General features: G+C 43.0%; 1 long non-coding RNA gene across 1 annotated transcript in view; it reads right to left on the bottom strand.

Moving 5' to 3' along the window:
- Positions 1 to 9,199: 9,199 nt before the first annotated feature.
- The window catches only part of LOC119811188, a 34,277-nt gene continuing 23,438 nt past the window's right edge, over positions 9,200 to 20,038 (bottom strand). The window contains exons 2-3 of the long non-coding RNA XR_005284952.1: positions 10,324 to 10,376; positions 9,200 to 9,532 (exon numbers count right to left, since the gene is read on the bottom strand). This is a non-coding gene — a long non-coding RNA (uncharacterized LOC119811188). The remainder of the gene's footprint in view (positions 9,533 to 10,323; positions 10,377 to 20,038) is intronic.

Here is a 20,038-nt window from a genome sequence, read left to right on the forward strand (position 1 = left end):
TTTCTTTATTAACCAATGAAAGTAACACATAGACATTCCTCCATCAAATCCCTGCTGGTATTTACCCCCTCCATCAAGCCACGAACATTCTGACGGTGTCTAGAATGGCAGATTACACCCAGATTTTCAGTTTACATTGCCCAGGTCCACCAGAAGAATGACAGAAGCACTTGTGGTCTCATGAGATGCATCTCTCAAGGTGTAAGAAATAAAATTTCAAGTTATTGTCGGATCCACAGCTGAACAAAAGTTGTCTTGTAAACACACCCAAAAGAATGACAGTGTATGCTTTCATCAGAGCTCTGGGGTGACTAAACACATTGCCAATGTACCATCATCTTTATTTACAGGGGGAGGCATCTTCTCTCTGAGCTGTAGATCTCCACAATGAGCTGAAAATATTCAGCAAGCCATGCTGTAAACAGACACTCTACCTGCCCTGCCTTGTTCCACTTACTGAGACAGACAGTCCCATGGGTATTGTTCTAAGGGTCCTGGGATTTTTAGATGACAAATGAACATTGACGTCAACTTCTACTTGCCACCTACATGAGCTCCTACAAGCTACCCAGCCTGTCCCTTGAAGCCCTTAAGGCAGAGCCATCTTCTCTCCAACCCCAGATGCCCTACAGGCATCGCTCCCCATCTTCATTCAAGAGAAGACTGCTTCTCCCACATGTAAAATCGACTGTTGAGTTTGGCCACCATCATCCACTTTCTGGACTTGTGTGGATAACTGACTGACCTCCCATCAGTGCCTGCTTCCTCACCTGTGCTTTTGCACCATGGAGACATTATCCTCTACCCACATGGACCAGACTTGGCCAGCTTTGGACATCTCTGCTACAGCTTTTCTACCCCTTCCTGCCTTCATGAGGTTGATGAAAGGGAAGGCTCTTCTCTGGGTTAAGATTTGCTCTCAGAACATGGTGTAGACAGCTTGGGCTTCTATCCAGGTCCTAAAGCTTTCTCCATGTTAGCACAAGGGCTCTTTTTTATTTCACTTTCTTTGGTGTTCTCAGTGGAATTCACTTTCAGGTCCCTTGATGAACTTTTCCTTTGATATTCAACTCGACCCAGCTGACTGTGTGAGGAGAGAATCCAATCTGCCTCAGAAATTGACTGATTGTGTGAGGAGGGGCCAAGTCACCTCAGACCTTGACACTCCTTCCTCACTAAGCTTCATCATTCAAAGTAGCCTCTGACTTAAAGTGAGAGGCATGTGGTTCTTCCTTTCTCTTGGTCCCTTAGAGGAGGCTGCTGGATTAACTTCAATATTTTTTCATGTTAATAAATGGGAGAATCCACAAATTGGGGAGAAATGGAGACCAATAGAATAATTATAACACGTGATATTTATTGACAAAATTTGTCATTTTGCATGGGCACAATTTATGGTACTGCCAAACTACTATTATAGCAAAAATCATGGTTCCCTGGTCACCATAACAAATGCAATAATAGTGACAAGGAAATGACCTGAGGATTGACAGACTGCTGCGGAGATGGCCAATAAACATCTGCGGCTGGATTTCTTCAAGCATCTGCTCTGTTAAAATGCCAACTATGTGTGAGAAATGCCCAATATCTGCAAAGCACAGAAAGCAAACAACACTGAGACAAGGTATTCCTCCATAGTGTACAACATGGCTCAAAATCTTGCTAGAGTGATAATGAATATCAGACAAATTGTCAGGGTAATAGGACAAAGGGTTGAATGAGAATGACATGAGCAGGTATACATGCAATGCCGTAATGAAACTTATTACTTTAGATACTGTATTAGGTAGGGTTCTCTAGAGTAACATAAATTACAGAAAGAATCTATCAATCACTTATCTACCTATCTATTTCTCTGTCTATCTATCTATCTGTATCTTTATACCTATACACAGACATAAACATAGATAGTGATACATATAAAGGGGTTTATTAAAATGGCTGACGTGTTGTGGTCCAGTTAACCCAAAGTTGTTGCTACCTCTTGCTCAGTTGATCCAATCAGCACAAAGCCATCGATGAATACGGTGAAACACTGTGATATTTTATAGACGAGACAGGTGAGCAAGATCCCTTCTAACTAAGTCATGGCACAGGACTGGAAAGTTAATATGTCCTTGATGTAAAACTGTAAAAGTATACTATTGACCTCTCATCCTTACAGACTGCCTCTCGTCCTTACGGACTGAGAAAATGGCATTTGCTAGATAAATAGGTGCATATCAGGCACCAAGAGATGCTTCGGTCTGCTCAAGTAAGGACACCACAACTGGCACAGCAGCTGCAATCAGAGTCATTATTTGATTGAGTTTTTGATAGTCAGCTGTCATTTTCCACCACCAGTGTCTTCTGCACTGGCCAAACAGGAGAGGTAAAGGAAGGTGTCATGGAAACCACCACCCCTGCATCCTTCAAGTCCTTGACATCACTAATCTGTGCAGCGCCTCCAGGGATGCTTTGGAGTCACTTTTCTCTCTGATGGAGGCAACTTTCACTTAGCCTCGCCAACCATAGCAGCCCTCACTCCACAGGTCAGGGGACCAATGTGAGAATTCTGCCGACTTCTATCCGTCCCAATTCTCCATCTGGGACAGGGCAAATCATCACAAGATTATTTCAGGGAAACGCTGGACATACTATTAGTTGGACTTTAGCCAAAACTCCATTAATCACCTGGCCTTCATAAGCCCCTGACTTTAACTGGAGGGCCACCCTACTTCTTGGAGTCTCCCATAATCAGCATCAATGCAGAACTAGTATCCAATAGACTTCAGAAACTCTGAGTGTTACCTTTCTTTTAGTGTGCAGTTACGCTTAAAAAGGGACTTAGGTCCCCCTGGGAAAGGACTAGAGAAAAGCTAACTGCAAAACTTTTAGGTATTTCATCAATGTCCTTCCTTGTGAACACCTGGCCGTCCTTTCATTGATGGCATTCTGGGTCTGCAAAGCAGCTCATGTCTGGAAATTGACACATGCGCTGAATTTGCTTTTTGCCACCATCCAATGTGACCATTCTTTGATTTGCTTGAGACCTTTTCTGTTTATTCAGACCACACAGAAATGTAGTAAGCTTCTTATCTATTTCATGCTTGGAAACACCATGATTGATTAGCTAATCCCAAAGGTCCATACAAGTCATACCACCATAAAATTCACTTTTCCTCTGTTGACCAATACAGGTCAGGCCACCATGAATATTGCTTTGTCTATGCTGCCTATTGCAATAATTGCAATCACCTTTGACAAGTCAGCATTGCCACCTGGCCCCTGCTACCTCGGAGTCCAATTAAACCCACTGTATTTCATTCATCCAACCGAGCAGCAACGTTTTCAATCTGAAGGTCTGGCACAAGGCAAAGGGCCACCACAAAGCTCTTCAAATGTGCTGGTGCCCCCTCGCCATTTTGTGTCTTATAGGATTAGCAAAGGGCATGTCTCCTGGGCCGTCCCCTTGTGGAGGATTAGGCTTTACCAGGCCTATACTCTAACATTGCAGTTTCCCTGGCCCTTAAACTTCTTCCTCAACACTAAGTCATGAGTTGTCAGGGACCTCCAACTTCTTTTTAGGAGGCCATCTATTGACAAATACCCCAACCAACCATTCAAACCAACTTCCCACACCTCCTTTTTAACTGTGCAAGCTTCCAAATTAAGTCCAGGATTTCCAATCTGTGGGCCCATATCAGTCAACTTAGTATGATCCAGTTTTATGGTCCTTTCTCTGTTATCCCACACCCTTAAAATCCATTCCCATGCATATTCTTCATATTTCTGCTTGCATGAATTAGCAAACTCATTAAGATCTTTGGTAGTATAGTGTACCTCCTCAACGACACCACTTTCAACCTGCCTCTGTGAACCTGCTTAGCTAAATCTAGTTATAGGTCTGAAGGCAACTACTGATGGGCCCTGAGGGACATCAGCATTGTTTTCCTTGGTGCATTCTTCACAGAAAACCACTGATAGTTTAGCAGACAACGATAGACTGAGCAATACTTCAGGGATTGTGGGTTCGAGCGCATCCTCTGCTGATGGTGGAGAGACTACTTACTTCTTTGGGTGAGAATCTGAGAGTTCAAAATTCTCAGTTTCCATAGGGTTCTCCCACTCATCTCCTTCCCCAGTGACAGGATCCCATTCTTTTCCCTTACTTTGACCTCTGACCCTGTCCAAGTCTGGTACTTGAATTTTCGCTGTAATTCAGCCAGCCTTCTAATGAAGGATTCAGTTTGATTTTCTGTAACGTGATGCCCATGACTGCTAGAGAGAAGGTGCTCTTCCAGGGCACACTTAGAAACCTTTAAACTGTTTATGTGAATCTAAAGATGGTTGATTTTACCACTGAGTTTACTGTTGGCTTTCAGTGTATTCTGAGATGCTAGACGTTGCTTAATTTTATCACAGGGATCACTATTTTCCCAATGAAAAGGTGTTCAGAGAGTCTAGGAGCAACCTGCCAGTATCACCATTTTCCTTGTTTGTCCACAAATTGCCAAATGTCAAATGCAGAGTCACCAAATCTGTTGCCTCCCACAACTGATGAATCAAGATAATCAAATGCATTTGTCTCCTTAAGTTTGTAAAAATAATTCATACCATTGGCTTTTAGTAGTCTCTGAGCTCCTAGGAAAAACTTTAGTAACCGGAGAGGCTAACTGTAGGTGTTGGCAAATTGGAAAGCCTATTCCAGGTACTGAGAACATTCATTGTTATACTTTTATCTCTCTAACACCACTTCTAATACCAAGATCTGTATCAGTCAGAATTCTCTAGAATAACAGATTTTATAAAGTACACACACACACACACACACACATGTGCTTTATTAGAATGACTTACAGGCTATGAACCACATAATCCAACAATGGTTATTTATAAATGGAAGGTCCAAGAAGTCAGTAGCTTTCAGTTTACAAGGCTGATGCTTCATCTGGTCTTCAGTATACACCAGAATCCCAAAGAAGTAGGTTTTAATGCCAGTGAAAAAATGAACTTTCTAATGAGGGCAAGGAGAAGCAGGCAAAGAGAAGGAGAGCTTCCTTTTTCCATGTTCTTATACAGGGGGCCAGCAGAAGGTATGGCCTTGATTAAAAGTGAATCTTCCCACCTCAGAGATCCAGATTAGAAGTGGGTCTTCCCACTTGAAATGGTTTAATTAAGAAAAAAATCTCTCACATGCATGCCCAGTTGTTGTAGGAAGGAGGGCCCGCTTGTTTGTCCCAGCTGCCCAACTAGCTTAGCCCGGAAATAACCACATAGAAACTGTATTAATTAAATCACTGCTTAGCCCATTAGCTCTAGCTTCTTATTGGCTAACTCTTATATCTTATTTAACCCATTTCTATTAATCTGTGACTTGCCATGTGGCAGTGGCTTACCAGGTAAAATTCTCAGTGCCTGTTTCTGACAGCTCCATAGCATCTCTCTCTCTCTCTCTCTCTCTCTCTCTCTCTCTCTCTCTCTCTCTCTCTCTCTCTCTCTCTCTCTTCTTCTTCTTCTTCTTCTTCTTCTTCTTCTTCTTCTTCTTCTTCTTCTTCTTCTTCTTCTTCTTCTCCCAGCATTCAGTTCTGTCTTCCCCACGTACTTAAGTTTTACCCTATCAACAGGCCAAGGCAGTTTCTTTATTCATTAACCAAAAAAATCAACACACAGAGTAGACTCCCACATCACCCAGTCCTTTGTATTTCAGTTAATTCCAGGTGTAGCAAAGTTAACAACCAAGAATAACCACCAAAGACATTCTCTTAAAATAATTTAAACCCAAAGTTAACAAAGAAAATCCAGGGCTTTGCATAGTGACAACACAACCAAGTCATCCAGAGAAATAACATGTTAATTACATGTTAATAACATGTTAATTTCATCTTCAGTTAGTAGCTGATAAGAACTGAGGGCCAAGAAAGGGCAGAAAGACTCATTCATAGTCGTGGCTGAAGAAGTTAAGAAGTTGTAAGTGATGTAATGGCCTCAGGTGAGACACATCCTCAGAATGCAGATGCCAACATGACCAGTCAGAATCCACTGATGGTTTCGGAACCTTCATTTGACACCTATTCAATGGCAAACAGATCATTCATGAAGCTAAACTATATCCCAGGCTATAAATAAACCTTGCCAAATCTAAAACAATTAAAATTATAACTGCACAAAACATTTTGTGTGTGAGTTAGCGCCAGTTAAATTACAGAAAGGTTACAGATGAGCGACCGAACCTAAGGGAGTTTACCCATTTCTAGCAATCCATCTCACAGAAAGACTCCAAGGAAGTTATAAGGTACTGTATTCTTAATAAAACTGGACCATGATGCTAAAGGATCTATGGGATTCAGCAAAGACAGTACTATGGGTTAAACAAGGACATCAATGCCCACACTGTGGACATTAACCTTAGGAAACTCATAAATAAGAACAAGAAGGGGAGGGCAGAGAGGGCAGTGGGGTATAAAACACAGCTGTAATAGAGAGAACCTGCTACCCCAAATGCCAGCTCACAAGTAATGAGATGGGGAATGTAAGAGGTGGCACAGGTGCAGCCTGAAGTCATTAAATCATGCTAATCTGGGGAGAGAGGGGAATGGCGAAGAGCTCCTTGCATATGGATCTAACTGACTAGGGCTGACTGGCTTCTCAGGAAACCAACTACCAAATAGATAGAACATGTCAATGAGAAGTTCCGCAGCCGTGGAAGAAATTACAGTCAAAATTTGAATCTTCAGGAAAGGAAGGGACCAGGTCCAAGTGCTTTCACCAGTGGATTTTCCCAAATATTCTGAAAGCAGATAACACTCCCTCTAATAGTAATTTTTTGAAAACTGAGCATGAAGCAACAGCTCCACATCCTCGTAGCCTCGGAGTCAAGCAGAAGTGATGATGGTCCAAGGAGCAATGATATTCTTCCCAAATATAAACCCTTATACCACGCAGCATCACACCCATTTCAGTGGGTTGCAAACTACAGCTGAGTGTGGCTCATCACAGAACAACGCAGATAATTCACCAGGAATGCACAGCAGGTTCAATAAAGCTCATGTAGTTTGATGAAGAAGATGGCTGAGAAAATTCGAATTGTCCTATATGAAAGTTTTAAGGATTTTCTTTTTATTTATATGTATGTGCATGTTTTGATGTGTAATGGGTATCAGTGGAGGGCAGAAGGGAGCACTGGATCCCCTGGGACTGGGGTAGAGCAACTATGTAAAGAGTGGATGAAATCCTGAGTGAATATGTATTAGTGGCATAGGTAGAACAACTCACCCCTCTGTCAAGGCTTCCTCAGCTCCCCCTCCCTATTCATCAGCTGATTGGTAGGTTAAAGAGGGGGCAGGGCATCTGCTTAAATGGTGGGATAGTGCACAGCAGTGACAAGACAGGAAACTGTGCCATTGCAGCAACGTAAGATGAACCCAGCCAGGCAGAGAAAGATGGGTACCAAATGATGCCGCTTGAAAGCCAAACTCAATATAGAATAGAATGTGAAGTTAGTCACGGTGTATCAAATTTCAGCTAGAAGTGAGGAGTAAGTTTCAGCCTCCTGTTGCACAGAATGATGATTCTAGTTATTAATAAGGCATGCTATGTTTACAATAACTGAAGGATGGGGACTGAAGAGATGGCTCAGTGGTGAAGAGCATGCACTCCTCTTTCAGATAAGTACTTGGTTCCTAGCACTCATCTAAGGTGGCTCATCATTACCCATAGCTCCAGATTCTGGGCATCTGAGACCCTCTTCTGGTCACCACGGACATTGTGCTCACACTTGCCCAACCACTCTTCCCAACACCTTGTAGGCATACATAGTCAAAATAAAGTAAGTCTAAAACATACAACTAAGAGCAAGGATTTCAAATATCACCATGAAGAAATAAGGTGATTGACATATTGTCAGCAACCTGACTCACTCACTCACTCCACAATGGCGTTTGATAAGTCTCAAATAGACATGGTTTTGAAACCATATGGTACCCTGTAAACACATAGAGCTATTATCCATGCATCTCATTTAAAAATGAAAGAAAACTTGACAACTAAAGTCGGTATTTTCTAAGAGTGAAATAACAGCAACAGAAAAGGATGTCAACATGAAAATCCATCACCACCGTCTCCCACTAATCTGCACCCCTTCCTACCCCACCCCCAAATGTATGCAACTTTCCTTCCACAGTGCTCTGCTTTTACTTATTAGCAAGCATGGTGCAGCATCCTCTATGAGAAGAAGGAGAAGCAGCCACATCTGCCTGGGGTGAAAGCGGAGGTCTGTGGGAAGTGATACAGAGGAGGCGCGGTGAGTCAACGGAGCCTAGAGAAACATCGTTTTCCTGAGACGAGATGGAGGCAATAGTTGGCACAACTTCCTGCTTAAACACAGAAAATTATCAGTTTCGTTTGACAAAGGTCCAGTTAGATTGATGCCTAGAATAGCTAAATACTGTGTGGATGTAAGAGCGAAGAGTTGGGCTGGGGATGAGTCATGAAAATCTTGAATGCCAAGCGAAGAATTTATACTTAAGTCCTACATACTTTTCAATGAAGATTACCTCATAGCTTATTCCTTGGCCTTATATGGATCTTATCAAAAAGCGATGTTGCCACGTTAAACTGAACCCAAGGGTTGAATGAGGGATCCGCAGATACATTGCAACACTAAATGTTTAATATGAGTCTCAGCAAATTAACCTCAACTCCTTTTCCCCCAGGTGTACAACATAGATACATTGAGGAAACCCTACCAGGGACTGGAAAGGTGGCTCAACAGTTAAAAGCACACACTGCTCTTGGAGAATGGAATTCAGCTCCCAACACCCACTTTGGGTGGCTCACAACTGCTGACAATCTGACACCAACCACTTCCGGCCCCCAAGTCACTGCATTCACGTACGTAACACACACACACACACACACACACTGAATAAAATTTTAAAGAAAAAGAAACCACGCCAGCCTTTCTTATTTTTAACAAAGTTTATCTGACAAACGAAGTTTGTAGTTCATGTGAGAGAGATTTTTTTTTAAAGCACTATACAATATATTTTTCCAAAGGCTTTGGGGCAGTATTATCAGCCTATTACTAAGACTTCATAGAAATACAAACTTTATGCCCAGATTTACTAAATCATAAATGCTGAGCTTGTGGTTGTCGGAATGCACCCAGAGAGTCAGCTTGGTTATTCTAACACGTGCTACAGTTTGGGAACCTCTGGCAGGTGATTATACAAATATCCTCAAGTGTCGATAAACTGCGGCCGTGCATGGCTTAGTCCAGCCCAACTAGTAGAGGCTCACAAAGGAGGCCTGTCTTATTTCTCCCTGAAAATTCAGATATTCTTCCTTGACATTTTTCTTTTCACAACCCATGAGCTATTCAAAGCTCACTTTCCTGGAGGGGTAATTACTTTCAGAACTCCACAGCACGCTGTATCAGAAGGTCCAGCAATGGTTGCTCCAAAGAAGAAAAATAAGATAGGGAATGTTCCCTTTCTGGCTTCTATTTTGATAAGGCAATTTTGCTTGAGAGAGTGGATGTCAGCACGCCGACCTGCAGTCACAATAAATTTGTGTCAATTTACTCAGTGAATAAACACTAATGTCAACGTTTCCCTCTATATCCAAATGCGCTTAAGCATTATAAATTCCTGCTGCAAAAAAAAAGATAAACAGTAAAGGCAGTGCTTCATTGCTAGGAGAAGAAGAAAGAACAAATGATAGGAGGTATTCAGGATGCTTTGTTTTCTCAAGGCAAAATGAGGAATGGAGATCCATGTCTGTGTAACACAGTTCAATATGAGATGTCATCAGAAAGTAATTGAAATGGATTGCCCAGTGCTTTCTGTGCCACCACTAACTCTCTGCCTCTCTCTGTCTTCCTCTCAGATCTAGATCCTAGAGGTCATATTTTCTCTTTTTTAATTTTAATTTTTAATTTCATATGTCTGTGTGTGGGTTTGTGCACATGAGTGCAGTTGCCCTTGGAGGCCAGAAGAGGGCATCGGATTCCCAAGAGCTAAAGTTACTGGGGATTGATGGTTTTAAGTTATGCGACCTGAGTGTTGGAAACTGAATTCAGTTCCTCAGTAGAGATCTGTTTGCTTTCAACCCCTGAGCCACATTCCAGTCCTGGGGTCATATTTTTCTATGGCTTTAATGTGTCACTATCATCACCAGTATCGGTTCCCCCCTTTAGAATGGTATTTGGCCAGCCCTATCAGGGATGGGCCTGGACTAGTATTAAATTTAGGGAGCACTTTCTTTAAACAGAGTTCCTTTCACCATATAGGAAAGACTAACAATAGAAGGCAGGTCTACTGACCAGGCTATGAGTTTACCTACCTGTGGGTTGACCACAGACTTCCAAGTACAGGCCTGGGTTGCTGTCCCCTCACCTATAAAAAAGCAGTCATGTTTACTATGGTGACATCCACAATAGCCAGACTACAGAATTAGCCTCAAAGTTCACCAAAGAATGAAGGGATCGATGTGGTACACAGACATAGGAGAGTTTGGCTCAGTCACAAAGAAGAATGAAATTCTGTCCTTTGCAGGAAAATGGATGGAACTTGAGGGTCCTGATACATGAAAGCCAGACCTACAGAAACAAATATTATAGGTTTTCCTTCTACGCTTGGAAGCTGGGCAAACAAAACGAAATTGATAAGAAACTACAGAAGGATGTAGGGATTTGAGAGGGGAAGGATAGGAGGGGAATAAAAACAGTAGTAGAAGAGGTGGGAGCAGATGCAACACAAGTCCACCTGTTTGAAAACGTTGTCATGGGGTCTCCTATTTTGTTAAGTTGTGCTAATTAGAACAGAAAATGAGAGGGTGGAGAAAGAGACACACACAGAGAGAACAATAAGTTCTGAAGCCAAGGGTCTGCATTCCGTGGCTGAAGCCTTGGGTGCCACATACCATGGCCTGGGCTACTATAGAGAGACTCTGATAGTTGATTAGAGCCCACTAACGGCTGAACTCTGTTATTAATGCTATTTTCTGCACCTAACCTTTTTCTTATCAAATATGGGAAGGCCTCTCCCTTCGCACTCTCTCCCCTCCCTCTCTGTCTCTCCGTTTTACATGTCTATCATCTTGTCTGCGCCTCTCTCCAAAGATAGTCGCATCTTGTCCTGAAGGTACCTTAGCTAGGTAAAGTGTCACTTGTCACACCTCGTATTATTTACCACACTTTTTTGCCTCTCTATTTTCATTTCAGGGGTGAGGCTCCCGGTTACTGTTGTCTAGAAAGGTCCCAAACTCCTGAGTCCCAGAGATCTTCCTGCCTCAATATCACCCAAGGACTCCTGGGAGCACAAGCATGAGCAAGGCCACCCAGATTATCTGGTGACCCGACACAACGAAGCTTATGTTCGGGCTCTTAGGCCATGGTTTAGAATTAAACAGGGAATATTTCCAAATCCATCCTCTGAATTATAACTATGCACCCGGGAATCCCCATGTGTCCCCAAACGTAAGCTCCAGTTACAGTCAGCGCCAAGGGACACATTCCCAATCCCTCTTCTTGAGGTCAGGAGCCTTGCTGTCTAAGCCGCTGGTATCCTTCTGCAGACAGGAAGCACCGGGGAGTTTACTGTGGAAAGAAAGTAGACACTGGACAGAGCTGTGGGGTGGAGAGCTCAGGAAGGAAGGGGTGAGCCACTGAACTTTTCTAACACAATAGACACAGATTGATGTCTTCAATGTTTTTCCATCCTAAGTCCTTATTTACTAGAAGTTGTTGTCAGGCCATGATTAGACACACTGCTCATAGCTCCTCCTAGTTAACAACCCAGCAATCAGTTCTTAAGAGAGTCTGATTGCCACATTGTTGAAGGCCTGAATCCTCCAGATGGCTATGTGCTGATACTTGGGTTCTGTCCAGTTCCGTGCCAGCTCTGCTTGCTCGCCCACAGCAGTGTGTGCAAGGCCCACCCAGCATTATCAGTAGGCACCTTTGTCTGGCAGTTGCTTCAATCCGAAGTATATGTTTCCCCGCCTCCAGTAAACATCACAGAAGTGTTTTCGGATGCCTATTTTGCTGTTCGTGTACATTAGACTTTCCTCTGAGCTGTCACCAATCTATTTGATAAGTTATTTCATAGAAGCCAACAACAAGAAAATCACCCTTGCCAGACCCCAAGAGTGGAAACACGGCATCTTGTCTTCTCAGCTGGTGACTGAGAGCATCTCGTGAGTCACTATTGCTGCCTTATTTAAACTACCATCATCATGGTTAGGATGCCACTGAAGGAAGAAAAGAGAAAAACTGCCTTTGGAGAGGCAGAGTTGTGGAGGAGAGAACCATTGTTAGGCCTTTAGTGAAAATCAGTGTTTTAGTGGAGGCTGGTATGTTTCAGTGGGAACAAAAATAATATCAGAAACCATAGTATCTGTTCCTTCAGTGCACTCATACATCCCAGTGTCAGACCACAAATGGATGGAACTGATAGCCTATTCCCCCTCCCAGAACCTCAGACCCATGGGGTCAATGAGACCCCACCCCTCTCGTTTCTCCCACGTTATCATGGGAATTGCCTTCTCCTCTGGGTTTTATAAAGTATCTCTTTATTAAAAAATGTATTGGGGGCTGGAGAGATAGCTCAGCTGCTAAGAATGCATACTGCTCCTGCGGAGCTCCCAAGTTCTGTTCCCAGCACCCACATCAGGTGACTCACAATTACCTTTAACTCCAGTTCCAGGGCATCCGATGGATGCTGTCTTCTGGCCTCTGCAGACACCACACTACCATGCACGAATCCGTATATAGACACACGTGCATACACTTAATAAAAAGTAGAATCTTCTTTTAAAGGTTTACTTTAATGTATGTGTATGAACATGTGTGAGCCTGAGTGTTTGTGTGAAGACCATATGCACATGTGTCTATGGAGGCCAAGAGAGCATCAGATCACCTGGAACTAGAGTTATAGACAGTTGTGAGCCTCCATATGGTTGCTGGGAACCAATCCCAGGTCCTCTCTTAAAAGAGGAACTACCTTTCCAGTTCCAAAAATAAATAAATAAATAAATAAACCTTAAAAAATCTTTACTAGTACATATACATTGTACAAAGCAATGAGTTTCATATGACATTTTCAGTGAGAAGAATCTTTTTTCACATTGTCTTACAAAAAAAAAAAAAAAAAAGACCATCTGCAATGGATTTCCAGTTCCAAGAGTTGCAGAATTTCTCAGCACATCCTCAGACCCTATCTGTGATACAAACTAAGCCACCCATATAGGAATAAAGCATTGATTCACTCCAGTAACCAACCTAACAGCAATAAGTCAGTAGAGATTCATAGGTCCTAAACTGGACATTAACATCATCTGACATAAATCTGCCGTGTGAACACAGTCAAAAGAGAATATTCTCAGACCTGGTGTTATTACCAGCTCGCTGCAAAGCACTCAATTAAAGGTGACTTCTTCCTCTATCAAGGGACAAATCTGAACAAAATGAGCTTCAAAACTTGAAAATTCCTGTGGAACAGCACAGTTCCTCAGACAAGCCACCTTAGGCCTCCTCACGTGTGGAGATGAGAAAATGAAACGCCACCTCACAAGCGGAGAGAAAGAGGATTAATATTCGATCCCAGCAATGTGGCAGCAGAAAGCTCAGTTATATTCGCTTGTGTCAAAGTCACATGGCAGCAACTACTCACTCCTCACAGCCAAGACACAGAAGCACCCAGAGTTAGGCTGGGGAAGGGGGTCAAAGCTCAGCTCCATTTCTTGCAAACTATACATCATTAAGCAAGCACTTGTGACATGTGACATCCCTTGGCTTAAATTCACTCATTTTCCATACAAAAATAGAGCAGTCAGGTAGGGGTGGGGAGATGTGTTATAAACTTGAAAGAGAAAAAGTACTGAGTTCTTGTGCTACCCAGGATTTCGGAGGCACCCAACCTTGATGATAATTATTAACTTTATGGAAGAGACCAGACTGCCAGCCCTGGAGTGCTTGCCAAGAACTCAGTGACAGTGGAAGCAGCTCCACCAGAGCTCATGCCTGTCACCTGCTTGACACCGCCTGTGTACCTGGAATTGTCCTGGGCACTTTGTGTGTTGTGAGCCCTATCTCCTAACTTCCCCCCACTTCCTCTAAGTCACTTTACTGGTGACAGTCTTGCCAAGAGAGACTATTCAGGGTTATTCTGCAAGTGCTTGGAGAAAACTTTCCTGGTCTCCCCCAATACCCCACTGATTGAGTCTAGAAACAATTCAATGGATATTTACTGATGTTTATCTTAATCCCATTGTGCAGAAGCATTGAGAGAGGCAGCGACTTGATCTCCTGATTTCCATCCTGGTATTTTTGTGATCCTTCTGCCTTCACCTCTCCTGCAGCAAAGACTCACCAGGTGAGCCAGTGGCAGAGGGCTAATTACTGATGGGCACTGAAACGGAACGTGGGCCCATAGAGGAGAGTTCAGCACAGACAGCTGGATGTCTTTGGAATCCTCCCCAAGGTGTAAGCGGATTCTGGCCAAGGAGTTATTTTATTCATCAGATGCCAGGGGTTTGAATTTTTATGTCAGCTCGGTGCAAGGTTGGCCGGGCCAAAGGAGACAAATAAAAATTGCATGAAGTTTGAAGTTGACTGGGGTGGGTGGCAGTGTCTCCCTGCTGACTTGGCCTTTAGTGCAGCCTCATGAAAGACAAAGGCCAGCCTCAGCGAGACCCGTGTGCATCCTGGAGAATTTCATTTGGCAAAAGAACAGACCTTCAGTCTGGAGAGTCTAGAGAAAAATTCATGAGGTAACAGAAGTCAGTCAGGCTGAGCATCCATTTTCCTTTCTTCTTTACAAGAGGAGGTGAGACAGAGAAGCCTGCGCTTTTCCTTACATACACTCACGATGTATCCAGTGCCTACTTTACAGACAGCAGTGGGCAGTGCGCTGAAATAATGGCTCCTAGAAGCATCATGCTCCAGTCAAAGAGTTCAGTCTATTAGGTACCAGTGCCAGGCTATAACAAATGCCAAGAGGTGGAGCCAGTAAGAAAGAACTTGCATCTACTTTTTTCTTCATGTATCTCTGTGTGGGGCATGTGTGCAAGTGTCGTGCGTGTTTACATGTGTGTGAACACAGTGAACGTGAATGCAGACACTTGTAGCAGTCAAAGACTAAAGTGTGGATTGTCAGAGGTTTATCTTGGGAACCTTTCTAGGCTGCTCCCCACTGTATTCATTGAGGCAGGATCTCCCAGGTGAGCTCATCAATTTGGCTAGTCAGGCTAGTCAGGCTAGTCAGGCTAGTCAGGCTAGTCAGGCTAGTCAGGCTAGTCAAGCTTGCTGCTCTGTTTCTGCCTTTAGATAGCTGGAATTTCAGGCTGGCATCCTCACCAAAATGGCTTTACATAAGTACTAGGAATCTAAACTCTGGTGTTCATGCCAGGTGGCAGGACCTTTTCCATCTGAGCCATCTCCACATGTTAGAAATCACATCCAATAAGGGAAGAGACACTCCTGAAAGGCTATACTGCATCAGAGAAGGGCTCCAATGCCCAATATCGCAAGCATTCTTGCTACCAGGAAAGGAAGAATAAAAGAGCAATAGGCTAGGATGGATGCAAGGAGTCAGGGATGCAGGGATATGCACACAGGATGACCAGTGTGGATACTTGAATATCATAGAAACTCACCAAGAACTGAGACTTGGTCAGACTAGAACATCAAGAAGATTCCCATAGAGGCTATGCACTCTTCTCCACGGAAGCTCCTAGGGAGCCAGCGGGTGGCAGAATGTGAGGAAAGGGATGGTTATTGATATAGCTGAACCAGGACAACACAGCCACCACCAGCGCTTGCAACACAGGGAAGCAGGTGCTCCTACCTCACATTCTCAGCAATGCTACTTCTATGCTCTGACAAGCTCAGCAACGCTTCTGAATTGTAGCTTACGCAAAGCTGAAAGGAGGCGATGCAGTAAGCCTGGGGTGGATGGAAGTGTATCAGCAAGCGTCTTCATAGTCTTTACATTGTAGAGGTTTCTAGTGCTCAAAGAAAGCAAATAAAAAGGAGAGTCCTGACATATCTGAGAAATAATAGATTGCATTTATGGGAATAAAAAGTAGACAGGAAATAGAGAAATAACTTGATTTGAGTTTTGCTTGTTATCGACCGTTTTCGGGAAATGTTTCTCTGTGAGGACACAGTTGTATATCATTACAACTAGGAACCAAATAGAAGAGGAAAAACCCCATCAGAAAGCCAGCATTAGCCCTGGTTATGCTGCACTCTCTAAAAGTGGACCAAAACCATCTGGTCCTGCTCAGGATGCAGGAATGTTAAGTGGTCTTTGTCATCCAGGGACATCGGTAAAGATCTCTGTGGAAGCAGGCACATGTGTAAAGGAAACGGGAAAGACTCAAAGGCTGTCAATCAGTTAGAACGTCATCCTTTACGGTGCTGCCCTCACCTCCCCAAACCTTTAAACTACATGAGATCCTTTATTTTCTCTCTTGTGACACAGCCATTTTCAGCAGAAAACGCTACTTTCTGTGTGTTGGAATGTGTCCAACATCCAATGGCATCTGTCATTCCTAACGCTACCTCTTGGGTCCACTCTGCCATCATTCACCCTGCAGTGAGTGACAGCTCTGGAAGGTCCCCTTTTCTAGTCTTATCTGTTGTATATCTTTTTTGTATATCTCTGTCTGCTGTTTTGTATATCTTACTCCACTGTATATCTTCCATACAATAACTAATCGGGCAGTACAAACCATATCGGGATGTGTTACTCCTCGACTTTGGTCTCACAGAGGCTTCTTCCTGCTCACTCTGAGAGGGGAATATAATAAACCTGCATGGTGTGGCACGCTTGCCAAACCATTTCCTTCTTAGACGTCCCTGGCTGTGCTGGCATCTTTGACCGCTCACAGACACGCCCATGACTCTTCTCAAGGCCACTACATCTTGTCTTTCTCCTACACTGCCACTTTTCTCAGGGATCATCCTGCTTACCACCTCACTTTGCTCCAGTTCCAGTGATCCCTCGGGAGGAGGTGCCCACTCTGAAAGGGTAAGGCCCCACCATCACCTGTCACTGATCACCTTGTTCCTTTATTTTTATGTTTTATTTTTATTTTCTGTTTCTGTGAATGGGCGTGTGTGCGCACACGCACATACATATACATGTGTTCGTGTGGTTGTGCCTGCAGTTTCCTTTGTGATCCGCTGGGTGTGGGTGCTCAAAACTGAATTGGGGTTCTCTCCAAGAACAGCATGCTTTGCGCTCCTAACCACTGAGCTGTCTTCCTGTCACTCACCTTTTCCCTTCATATCACATTCCTTAACTCCCAATACAGCAAATGCATAATTTCAATGGCCAGTTTCCCCCCACAAGACTGAAGCTTCCTAGAGACCATGGTTGGTTCTCTGTGGCTTTTCCAGCACCCAGGTCCTATGCTCTGTGTGTGACGGTGGCATTAATAAACACAGTCATCTCTAGGAATCCAATGTGACCGCCTATCACACTAAGCATCTAGCTCCAGCCTCTGATTATTAAAGAGCCACCAACCATGTAATACAGAAATCTATTCTAAGATACAGCTGTTCATGGACCTTACACTGAAATGAATGCAAAGGAACTGAAATGTGTATTAATACACAAATCAATATTGAATGAAAGCCATGGTGTTAGGTGCGTTATTGGGTTTTGTAGGCCCTATGCTGTCTTTTATTAAAGATAGGAGAAGAATTTCAAGCCTCAAGTTAAAGGTAATTTTTAATGAAACCATGAATCCCTAGCTTAAATAACCACTTCATAAATATAAGATTTGTTTACCTCGCTGGAAGCCATAATCAACATTTCCTGCAAAGTTGCAGCTGAAGCTGTTAGCTGCACTCAGTGGCCACTTGGCTTCCCTTACAAGTGTACTAATTTTTGTGAAATCATCTGCTATTTTAGAAATTAAAATGGTATATAGTCAAACTATTTTTAGCATTTGCTTTATTTTTACTTATGTGTATGGTTGTGTGGGGCATGTAAACGTGAAAGCAGTTGCCCGAGGAAGTCAGATGACGGTATCAGATGTCCTGGAGCTGGAATTACAGATGGTTGTGTACCATGTGGATGCTGGGAACTTAACTCTGGTCCTCTCTGAAAGCAGCCAGTGCTCATAACTGCTGAGCCATCTCTCTAGCATTTTTTACTATTACAACTGTGTGTGTGCACATACATGTGTGCATGCTATAACACACATGAGGAGGTCAGAGGACGATTTTCAGAAATCATGTCTCTCATTCTGCTGTGTAGATCTCAGTGATCAAAGTCAGGGTATCAGGCTAAGCAGTGGGTGCTTTACCTGCTGAGCCATCTCACCAGCCAGGTCAGATTTTTTAAATTTTTTATATTTATCATAGGATAGGGAGATTATGTGGCTGACTTGGAATCATGTTTCTACAGATATTGCTTCCATGAGAGTGAGCACGTTTCAGATGTTTTTACAAGTAAATAGCAAACAAACAATAATTAATAGCTAAGATGTTAACTGGCACAGCAAAAGTTAGGAAGCATGTGAGTTTCTGAAATGGAGAAAGTACGGACACGTAGTCCGGTAGGATAGCTCACAGCTGGACACTAACGCTTGGAAGGCAGAAGAAAGCAATATGGTCAAGAGTTAAGGACCCCTGCTGCTCTTGCAGAGAACCCATGTTAGGAAGCTCACAAGCATCTCTAACTCCAGCTCCAGGGGATCTGATGCTCTCTTCTTTCCTCTGTAGGTACCCGATTACATGTGTATTGACACACACATACACATAGACATAGACACATACAAACATACACATACACACAGACACACATATACAGACATAGACACACACATTCACACATATACACATACATAGGCTCACATATACACACATACACACAGAGACACATATAGACAAACACATACACATTCACAGACATACAAACACATTCACACACTAGACACATGCATACACACATGTACATACACACAGACATACATACACAAACATACACATAGACACACACATTCACACACATACACACGCATAGACTCACATATACACACGTGCACAGAGACACACATAAACACATACACATTTATAGAGATACACACACATTCACACACTACACACATGCATACACACAAGTACATACACACAAAGACAGACAGATAAATACATACACACAGACATACACATGCACACATATGCATACACAGATACAGACACACACACATACATATACATAACACATACACAACATACACATTCACATTCACAAACATACACATTTACACACATGCATACACACATGTACATACACATATAGACAAACACATACACACACATCGACACACATATACATGCACAAACATACACAGACACATATATACATAGACATAACACATACACACCCTTACATAGACACACACATAAATGAAAATAAAATAAATCTCTTTGCAAAGAAGACTTTGAGGTTAGCCTGAAATACACAATAAGACCGTGTCTCTAAAACAGAAAAGCAGAGCCCGACAGTAGCATCTCCTGAAGCTTGTGGTGGTTCTGTGAAGATGGCACTCGCTATTAACCTCGTTTTCCCTTTCAGATAAAGTATTCATAGCCCAGAGATAAGGTTAAATACTTGAGATCTCAAAGCCTGTCCACTGCAGAATTGCGGATAAAGTCGGGATTCCTACAGCATATCTCACCGCTCTCCTCCCCTCCAGTGATGAGCAAAGGGCTCTTCCGTCTCCAGACGTACACAAGCTCTCAAGCCTAAAATCAGGATTATAAATTGGCAACTCATGGCCTTGTGACTGTACTTTCTATAAGTCTAAATTTGTCACCAACAGTTTACACAAAGAAAGTCCACATTAATAAAAAAAATAACGTTTTGACATCATTTGAAAAACCCAAAAAGTCCAACATCAAGTGGAGTTGAAGTCAAGTCCCACAGACTGAGACTGTCCCTCGCTAGTTCACTCCCCGCTGATACCGACTGGCAGTTACCACAGTCACTCAGGGCAAACAGAGTTATAGAAAAGTTCGGTCATATCCACTATCATTCTG

The sequence above is a fragment of the Arvicola amphibius genome, chromosome 4 (genome assembly GCF_903992535.2).
Source record: "Arvicola amphibius chromosome 4, mArvAmp1.2, whole genome shotgun sequence".
In the NCBI taxonomy this organism is placed as follows: Eukaryota; Metazoa; Chordata; class Mammalia; order Rodentia; family Cricetidae; genus Arvicola; species Arvicola amphibius.